The sequence below is a fragment of the Phyllobates terribilis genome, unplaced genomic scaffold (assembly GCF_046119375.1).
Source record: "Phyllobates terribilis strain yellow unplaced genomic scaffold, ASM4611937v1 Scaffold_103__1_contigs__length_5881359, whole genome shotgun sequence".
NCBI lineage: Eukaryota > Metazoa > Chordata > Amphibia > Anura > Dendrobatidae > Phyllobates > Phyllobates terribilis.
Genome location: NW_027362863.1, coordinates 4,630,000 through 4,640,955, shown reverse-complemented (window position 1 = coordinate 4,640,955; position 10,956 = coordinate 4,630,000).

Below are 10,956 nucleotides of genomic sequence, written 5' to 3'. Positions count from 1 at the left end.
CAAAAATAAACACCTAAATTTGTAAGGATGTAAAACAACGCCAAAATGTAGACTAAACTATATATGAATAGACAATATAAGGTCCTAAGTTCCTGGGCTAAGTCATCACTGCTATGGCCCTACTTATGTATTTGAAGTCCCCCTTTCTCAAAATCTTTCTAATAAAGTTAATTTCCCCAAGATTATTGTGAAAATCATATACAGTGGGTAAGGAAAGTATTCCGACCCCTTTACATTTTTCACTCTTTGTTTCAGTGCAGCCATTTGGTAAATTCTAAAAAGTTCATTTTTTTCTCATTAAAGTGCACTCTGCACCCCATCTTGACTGAAAAAAAAACAGAAATGTAGAAATCTTTGCAAATTTATTAACCCCTTTCCAACCCATGACGTCTTAGTACGCACATTTGCGTACCCCCTGTTCAGTGAGGGCTGCTGCGCTGAGCCCTCACTGAACGGAGCACGTCAGCTGATTCTTACAGCTGACATGTGCCCGCAACAGCCGCGGGTGGAATCGCGATCCACCCGCGGCTGTTAACATGTTAAATGCCGCTGTCAATCTCCGACAGCGGCATTTAACGCGCGCTTCCGGGTTGCGCGTCCTAAGCCCCGCCCATCGTCGACCCCATCACGTGATTGCGGGTCACCGATGGGTGGGCATGACAACCCAGGGTCTGCAGCAGACGCCTGTGGTTGTCATGATCTCGTCGCTATGAGCGCCACCTAGTGGTCGGCGCTCATAGCACAGGACCATTTCTGCTATATGCAGGGGATCTGCTGATCACCTGTATGTAGCCGAGGCGATCAGACAACTGCTGCTTCTAGTCTCCTATGGAGACTATTGAAGCATGCAGTAAGTGAAAAAAAAATGTTTTAAAAATATAAAAAAAGTATAAGTTTAAATCACCCCCCTTTCGCCCCATTCAAAATAAAATATAACCCCCCCCCACATACACATATTTGGTATCGCCGCGTTCAGAATCGCCCCATCTATCAATATAAAAAAAGAATTAATCCGATCGATAAACGGTGTAACGTGAAAAAAATTCTAAACGCCAGAATTACGTTTTTTGGTCTCCGCAAAATTACAATAAAATGCAATAACGGGCGATCAAAACATCGGATCTACCCCAAAATGTTATCAATAAAAACGTCAGCCCGGCGCGCAAAAAATAAGCCCTCACACAGCTCCGGATCCCAAAAAATAGAGACGCTACAGGTCTCAGAAAATGGCGCTATTTTTTTTTAGTTTTTTTTACCAAATTTTGGAATTTTTTTTCACCACTTAAATATAAAATAACCTATACATATTTGGTGTCTACGAACTCGTAATGACCTGGAGAATAAGAATGGCAGGTCAGTTTTAGCATTCAGTGAATGTGGTAAAAAAAATAAATAAAAAACAACTGTGGTATTGCACTTTTTTTGCAATTTTACAGCACTTGGAATTTTTTTCCCGTTTTCCCGTACACGATATGGTAAAACTAGTAATGGCGTTGAAACGTACAACTTGTCCCGCAAAAAATAAGCCCTCACACGGCCATATTGCCCAAAAAATAAAGACGCTATGGCTCTGGGAACAAGGGGAGCAAAAAACGAAAAAGCAAAAACGACAAAACCCAAGGTTGCGAAGGGGTTAATAAAGAAAAACTGAAATATCACATAGTCATAAGTATTCAGACCCTTTGCTCAGTATTGAGTAAAAGCACCCTTTTGAGCTAGTACAGCCATGAGTCTTCTTGGGAATGATGCAACAAGTTTTTCACACCTGGATTTCGGGATCCTCTGCCATTCTTCCTTGCTGATCCTCTCCAGTTCCATCAGGTTGGATGCCGAACGTTGGTGGACAGCCATCTGCAGGTCTCTCCAGAGAAGCTCAATTGGGTTTAGGTCAGGGCTTTGGCTGGGCCAGTCAAGAATGGTCACAGAGTTGTTCTGAAGCCACTCCTTTGTTATTTTAGCTTAGTGCTTAGGGTCATTGTCTTCTTGGAAGGTGAACATTCGGCCAAGTTTGAGGTCCAGAGCACTCTGGAAGAGATTTTCATCCAGGATATCTCTGTACTTGGCCGCATTCATGTTTCCTTCAATTGCAACCATCGTCCTTTCCCTGCAGCTGAAAAACACCCCCATAGTATGATGCTGCCACTACCATGTTTCACTGTTGGGATTGTATTGGGCAGGTGATGAGCAGTGCCTGATTTTCTCCACACATACCGCTTAGAATTATCACCAAAAAGTTCTATCTTTGTCTCATCAGACCAGAGAATCTTATTTTTCTCATAGTCTGGGAGTCCTTCATGTGTTTTTGAGCAAACTCTATGCGGGCTTTTATATGTCTTGCACTGAGGAGAGGCTTCTGTCGGGCCACTGTGCCATAAAGGCCCGATTGGTGGAGGGCTGCAGTGATAGTTGACTTTGTGGAACTTTCTCTCATCTCCCTGCTGCATCTCTGGAGCTCAGCCACAGTAATCTTGGGGTTCTTCTTTACCTCTCTCACCAAGGCTTTTCTCCCACGATTGCTCAGTTTGGCTGGACGGCCAGGTCTAGGAAGACTTCTGGTGGTCCCAAACTTCTTCCATTTAAGGATTATGGAGCCCACTGTGCTCTTAGGAACCATGAGTAATGCAGAACTTCTTTTGTAACCTTGGCCAGATCTATGCCTTGCCACAATTCTGTCTCTGGGCTCCTTGGGCAGTTCCTTCGAGTTCATGATTCTCATTTGGACTGACATGCACTGTGAGCTGTGAGGTCTTATATAGACAGGCGTGTGCCTTTCCAAATCAAGTCCTACCAGTTTATTTAAACACAGCTGGACTCCAATTAAAGAGTAGAACCATCTCAATGAGGATCACAAGGAAATGGACAGCATGTGACTTAAATATGAGTGTCTGAGCAAAGGGTCAGAATACTTATGACCATGTGATATTTCAGTTTTTCTTTTTTAATAAGTTTGCAAAAATTTCTACATTTCTATTTATTTCAGTCAAGATGGGGTGCAGAGTGCACTTTAGTGAGAAAAAAAATGAACTTTTTAGAATTTACCAAATGACTGCAATGAAACAAAGAGTGAAAATGTAAAGGGGTCTGAATACTTTCAGTACCCAGTGTATCCTTGAACATTACATTTAACTACCTTTTTGTATAAGGTGGCAAAGAATAAAACAAGCAGATAGGAAAAAACAAACTTAATTTATTTAAAAAAATGATCAAAAAGAAATATTTCTGTCATGCGCCAAAACATGCAAAATAAAGCAAATAAACATTACAAATTATAATAAGGTGCAGAATTGTAATCAGGGCCTGGACTGGGTGCTGAAAAATGTGGGGGGATCAGCAACATGAGTAAGTGAGGGAAGTGGAGTAAAGGGTAGAAATACACCATGGTGCGGAGGGTTTGGTAGGTATGGCCGGTCCGTGGAACTAGATTTGCTGCCAACTATATCCTAATTTGGAAGGCGGCTCACAGCAGGTTCAAGATGATATAAGTATGGCAAATACAAACGGTATATTAGGATTGTCTGAATATGGGTTATTTTGTAGGTGAGGTTTAACACAAATAACTATTGAAGCCAGAACATTATGTGTCTAATTTTTTTCCAAAACATATCGCCACCAAAAGCGAAAATTTGGCAAGCCAGAATAAACACAAAAAAAAAAGACAAAGAAAAGTCACCATCATACTAGCAGTCAAGGGCGGGCTGGGCTGGGGTGCAGAGGGGCAAATGCCCCCCCAGACCAGTTCCCAAGCAGCTGCTCAGGGCTGCCAGGGGACTGCACTGTACCTTTAAATATGTTCAGCTGCCGACCCGACCACATGGCAGAGATGCAGATACACCCCCTGCACGCTGTGTGGCTGAGTCTGCTGAAGTGACGTCACACAGCGAACCTGGAACTGAGTCAGTCAGCCGGACAGGAGCCTGTGGATCGGAGACTTCAGTGGTCTCAGTCAGTATGAGGTCAGGAGGTCTGCAGTGAGGGGGAAGCGGGACTGTGCTCACCTTCTCATAAATCCACCCAGGATTCTATATTGTCCAATCAGAGGGCCAGCTGCTGGGGCTCCGTGTGAGTTATTGCAGGAGGCTGAACTTTCATGCAGATTAGGGTCCTCCTGTCAGTGCAAAAAGTTCAGTCTGGTGCAATAAATCACACTTAGTCCCAGCAGAGACCACAGACATCACAATACAAGACCCTGCACCGACTGATTACAGCTGAACCTACAGCACCTCATATTCTACTATATGGCCCCATATATAATATGTGAGGTCCTGTAGGCAGGTCCAGGTGTGTTCAGTAATAATAATCTTCACAATCTAGATTCCCTATCAGTATGTCTTTGGAGTGTGGGAGGAAACCGGAGAACCCAGAGGAAACCCACGCAAACACGGAGAGAACATACAAACTCCTTGCAGATGTTGTCCTTGGTGGGATTTGAACCCAGGACCCCAGCGCTGCAAGGCTGCAGTGCAGTGTATATCCCTGTACATAATATACCACATCTAGTATACAGATTAGCCTATCATCTACTGTGATACACACATCAGATGTTTTAAAAAAATACACATTACTATACAACATCAGATGTCTATAGTGACAGTATATTATATACTAGTCATGTATTCTAACATATATTGTATGCATGTGGTATACTGTGTGAACAGATGTTATGTACAGGTAATGTGTGTATAGTATATCTGAACTCTACCCATGTCTGGTATATATAATACTGTAACTACAAAGTTCAGCCCGCGGACTGAGACAGCCGAAGGGCTGAAAACTGTGGTGCACGGGCCACACCATACTCTCCCCTATCCCAATATCACTGCTATCTGCAGTGTGGTGAATACATTGGTGGAAGACGGAGCCACTGGCTCCTACTTCCACAGATCAGCTTTTGCGACTGACACAGCCAACATGATGACATCACGACATCACATCTGCTGTGTGGAGAGTCAGTGCACCGGAGAAAAGAACAGACCGCGGGGGAACGAGAGCGAGGTGAGTATGTCTTCTTTTTTTTTTTTCGTATGTGCATGGAATGTGTGCCTGCACATAGGGGGCTATGTGAGGACTCATACTATATATAGGAGGCTATGTGAGGGCTCATATAGTATATAGGAGGCTATGTGAGGGCTCATATAGTATATAGGAGGCTATGTGAGGGCTCATATAGTATATAGGAGGCTATGTGAGGGCTTATATAGTATAGAGGAGGCTATGTGAGGGCTCATATAATATATAGGAGGATATGTGAGGGCTCACAATGTATATAGAGAGACTATGTGGGGGCTCACACTGTATATAGGAAGCTATGCGGATCTCATAATGTATATAAGAGGCCACGTGGGGTCTGACAATATATAGAGAGGCTATGTGGGGACTCACATTGTATAAAGGAGGCTATGTGTGACTCATACTGTACATAGGAGGCTATGTGGCGGCTAATAATATGTATACAGTAGAAGGCTATATGGGGGCTCATACTGTATAAAGGAGGCTATGTGGGGGCTCATATTGTACAATGGAGGCTATGTGGCGGCTCATAATATGTATAGGAGGCTATGTGGGTCTGATACAGTATATAGGGGGCTATGTGGTGGCTAATACTGTATATAGGATGGAATATGAGGGCTCACACTGTATATAAGGGCTATGTGGTGGCTTACACTGTATATAGGGGCTATGTGGGGTGCATACTGTATGTAGGAATAATGTCTGTAATCTGCTGTGGAATTAATAGCACTATATACTGTACTTTTCAGATTATAGTACGCACTTTTCTCCTCCAAAAATTTTTGGGAAAATGGGGGTACGTCTTATAATCTGAATGTAGTTTACCGGGGCATTTGGGAGCGGCATTTTAGGGTCGCTGCTGCAGGAAGCTGGTGACGGCAGGAGTGAGGCGATGCTGCGGGCCCCAGGCTGGGAAGGTGGGTGTCTGGCTGTGCGACGGGCTCTGTGCTTTCACAAAATGTCGGAGGAGCCCCCGCACTTTCCATGGTTTTCAATGCGGTGAACTTGGGGAAAAAAGGCCACCAGAGGCGGCGCATGTGCGGATTGAGATCGTGACACCGAGATCTTGTCTCCCGAGGTCTCAACCTAAGCATGTGCCGCCTCCGGTGGCCATTTTCCCTAAGTCTACAGCATTGAAAACCACGGGAAGTACAGGGGATCCGCCGGCATTTTGTGAAAGCACGGAGCCCGGCTCATCGTCGAACATCCCCCTCCCAGCCTGGGGTCCACAGCATCACCCCACTCCTGCCGCTGCCAGCTTCCTGGAGCAGCGACTCTGCTCCACCACAGCAGCCCCCTTCCCTGGGTAATCTACCGTAAAAGCAGACTATAAGAAGCACCACCATTTTATTAAAAACATTTTTTTCCTATTTTTCTCACCAAAATTTGGGGTGCGTCTTATGATGCGGTGCATTTTATAATCTGCAAAATATGGTTAGTAAAATAAATAAATAAATGGGGAGCTGTGTGGGGGCTCATACTGTATACAGGGGGCTGTGTGTGTGCTCATACGGTATATAGGGGGGCTGTGTGGGGGCTCATACTGTATACAGGGGGCTGTGTGTGTGCTCATATGGTATATAGGGGGGCTGTGTGTGGGCTCATACTGTATACAGGGGGCTGTGTGTGTGCTCATAGGGTATATAGGGGAGCTGTGTGGGGGCTCATACTGTATACAGGGGGCTGTGTGTGTGCTCATATGGTATATAGGGGGATGTGTGTGGGCTCATACTGTATACAGGGGGATGTGTGTGGGCTCATATGGTATATAGGGGGGCTGTGTGTGGGCTCATACGGTATATAGGGGGGCTGTGTGTGTGCTCATACGGTATACAGGGGGATGTTGGCATACTTAATTCTGCTCAATATTAAGTGATATAAATATTATTTTATATTAATTGTAGTTAATATTAATATTGAGCAGAACTAATTTCAGCCTTTCAGCCTATTGGTTCAGGCCCCCACAACAGTTACGTTCTCTCATGTGGCCCCTCTGGAAAATGAATTGCCCACCCCTGATATATACCATCATTTATTATCCAGTATATAGCACCTGATGTCTGTATAACAGTATGTCCTATATCCCATCACATATTCTCCTGTATACTGGATGTCATATACTGTGCACAGACATCAGATGGTGCAGAGGAGAAGAAGTGACTGGTGTAATATCTAATGGCTGTACTCAAGGTGTAATGTGCACTAGTTACATATTAGCCTGTAGGTGGTATAATATATATACTATAGGCCCAGACATCCCATATTATATACAGGATAATAGGAGGCGGGTATAATATCCAGAGCTAACAAGCCTCCCCTATTCCCTGGGCCTGTCCCGATTTGAGGGCTCAGTCCCGGCCCGGCTCAGCTCTTCTCCCGGCAGGGGCGCTGCTGGGCACTGGGCTTTTCCTCCAGACACGCAGGCTTTCCATGCTGTGTGGGACCCCTTGTAGCTCCGCCTCCCGCTCTCTGCTCCTCCCCGGCATCAGGGCAGAGGAATTCTACTGTGCAGAGACCGCACAGCATGAGGAGGTGAGGGGTCAGGGGGCGGGGCCAAGTCTGCGGAGGACATGACAACAAGGTGCGGTCCTGAGGTGAGGGGGAGACCCGCAGCCTCTCCCATCTGTGGCTGCTGTTATTACAGGATGGGAGGGGGCTCATGCAATGTCACCAGCAGCTCTGCAGTCGGGACTAGGGGGGATGGGAGGGGATTTAGGGACACTGCAGGGCTGACAGCTCTCCTGCGTACAGCCCATACTCTGCTGCTGATTGCAAACACCAGGCCCCACCACTGCCACTGGAGACATGATGGAGAAGAAGGGACTATATACATGTCATGTTGTGCCCGCTGTGTGTATGATGTCCGTGTCATGGTTGTGCCCGCTGTGTGTATGATGTCTGTGTGATGGTTGTGCCCGCTGTGTGTATCATGTCTGTGTGATGGTTGTGCCCGCTGTGTGTATGATGTCCGTGTGATGGTTGTGCCCACTGTGTGTATGATGTCCGTGTGATGGTTGTGCCCGCTGTGTGTATGATGTCTGTGTGATGGTTGTGCCCGCTGTGTGTATGATGTCTGTGTGACGGTTGTGTCTGCTGTGTGTATGATGTCTGTGTGACGGTTGTGCCCGCTGTGTGTGTGATGTCCGTATGATGGTTGTGCCCGCTGTGTGTATGATGTGTGTGTGATGGTTGTGCCCGCTGTGTGAATGATGTCTGTGTGATGGTTGTGCCCGCTGTGTGTATGATGTCTGTGTGATGGTTGTGCCCGCTGTGTGTATGATGTCTGTGTGATGGTTGTGCCCGCTGTGTGTGTGATGTCTGTGTGATGGTTGTGCCCGCTGTGTGTATGATGTCTGTGTGATGGTTGTGCCCGCTGTGTGTATGATGTCCGTATGATGGTTGTGCCCACTGTGTGTATGATGTGTGTGTGTGTATGATGGTTGTGCCCCGTTGTCTGTGTGATGGTTGTGCCCTCTATGTGTATGATGTCTGTGTGATGGTTGTGCCCGCTGTGTGTATGATGTCTGTGTGATGGTTGTGCCCGCTTTATGTATGATGTCTGTGTGATGGTTGTGCCCGCTGTGCGTATGATGTCTGTGTGATGGTTGTGCCCGCTGTGTGTATGATGTCTGTGTGATGGTTGTGCCTGCTGTGTGTGTGATGTCTGTGTGATGGTTGTGCCCGCTGTGTGCATGATGTCCGTATGATGGTTGTGCCCACTGTGTGTATGATGTGTGTGTATGATGGTTGTGCCCCGTTGTGTGTATGATGTCTGTGTGATGGTTGTGTCTGCTGTGTGTATGATGTCTGTGTGATGGTTGTGTCTGCTGTGTGTATGATGTCTGTGTGATGGTTGTGCCCGCTGTGTGTATGATGTCTGTGTGATGGTTGTGCCCGCTGTGTGTATGATGTCTGTGTGATGGTTGTGCCCGCTGTGTGTATGATGTCTGTGTGATGGTTGTGCCCGCTGTGTGTATGATGTCTGTGTGATGGTTGTGCCCGCTGTGTGTATGATGTCTGTGTGATGGTTGTGCCCGCTGTGTGTATGGTGTCTGTGCCCGCTGTGTGTATGATGTCTGTGTGATGGTTGTGCCCGCTGTGTGTATGATGTCTGTGTGATGGTTGTGCCCGCTGTGTGTATGATGTCTGTGTGATGGTTGTGCCCGCTGTGTGTATGATGTCTGTGTGATGGTTGTGCCCGCTGTGTGTATGATGTCTGTGTGATGGTTGTGCCCGCTGTGTGTATGATGTCTGTGTGATGGTTGTGCCCGCTGTGTGTATGATGTCTGTGTGATGGTTGTGCCCGCTGTGTGTATGATGTCTGTGTGATGGTTGTGCCCGCTGTGTGTATGATGTCTGTGTGATCGTTGTGCCCGCTGTGTGTATGATGTCTGTGTGATGGTTGTGCCCGCTGTGTGAATGATGTCTGTGTGATGGTTGTGCCCGCTGTGTGTATGATGTCCGTATGATAGTTGTGCCCACTGTGTGTATGATGTGTGTGTGTGTGTATGATGGTTGTGCCCCGTTGTGTGTATGATGTCTGTGTGATGGTTGTGCCCTCTATGTGTATGATGTCCGTGTGATGGTTGTGCCCGCTGTGTGTATAATGTCCGTATGATGGTTGTGCCCGCTGTGCGTATGATGTCTGTGTGATGGTTGTGCCCGCTTTATGTATGATGTCTGTGTGATGGTTGTGCCCGCTGTGCGTATGATGTCTGTGTGATGGTTGTGCCCGCTGTGTGTATGATGTCTGTGTGATGGTTGTGCCTGCTGTGTGTGTGATGTCTGTGTGATGGTTGTGCCCGCTGTGTGCATGATGTCCGTATGATGGTTGTGCCCACTGTGTGTATGATGTGTGTGTATGATGGTTGTGCCCCGTTGTGTGTATGATGTCTGTGTGATGGTTGTGTCTGCTGTGTGTATGATGTCTGTGTGATGGTTGTGTCTGCTGTGTGTATGATGTCTGTGTGATGGTTGTGCCCGCTGTGTGTATGGTGTCTGTGCCCGCTGTGTGTATGATGTCTGTGTGATGGTTGTGCCCGCTGTGTGTATGATGTCTGTGTGATGGTTGTGCCCGCTGTGTGTATGATGTCTGTGTGATGGTTGTGCCCGCTGTGTGTGTGATGTCTGTGTGATGGTTGTGCCCGCTGTGTGTGTGATGTCTGTGTGATGGTTGTGCCCGCTGTGTGTATGATGTCTGTGTGATGGTTGTGCCCGCTGTGTGTATGATGTCTGTGTGATGGTTGTGCCCGCTGTGTGTATGATGTCTGTGTGATGGTTGTGCCCGCTGTGTGTATGATGTCTGTGTGATGGTTGTGCCCGCTGTGTGTATGATGGTTGTGTCCGCTGTGTGTATGATGTCTGTGTGATGGTTGTGCCCGCTGTGTGTATGATGTCTGTGTGATGGTTGTACCCGCTGTGTGTATGATGTCCGTGTGATGGTTGTGCCCGCTGTGTGTATGATGTCTGTGTGACGGTTGTGCCCGCTGTGTGTATGATGTCTGTGTGATGGTTGTGCCCGCTGTGTGTATGATGTCTGTGTGAAGGTTGTGCCCGCTGTGTGTATGATGTCTGTGTGATGGTTGTGCCCGCTGTGTGTATGATGTCTGTGTGATGGTTGTGCCCGCTGTGTGTATGATGTCTGTGTGACAGTTGTGCCCGCTGTGTGTGTGATGTCCGTGTGACGGTTGTGCCTGCTGTGTGTATGATGTCTGTGTGATGGTTGTGCCCGCTGTGTGTATGATGTCTGTGTGATGGTTGTGCCCGCTGTGTGTATGATGTTTGTGTGGTGGTTGTGCCCACTGTGTGTATGATGTCTGTGTGATGGTTGTGCCCGCTGTGTGTATGATGTCTGTGTGATGGTTGTGCCCGTTGTGTGTATGATGTGTGTGTGTGATGGTTGTGCCCGCTGTGTGTATGATGTCTGTGTGATGGTTGTGCCCGCTGTGT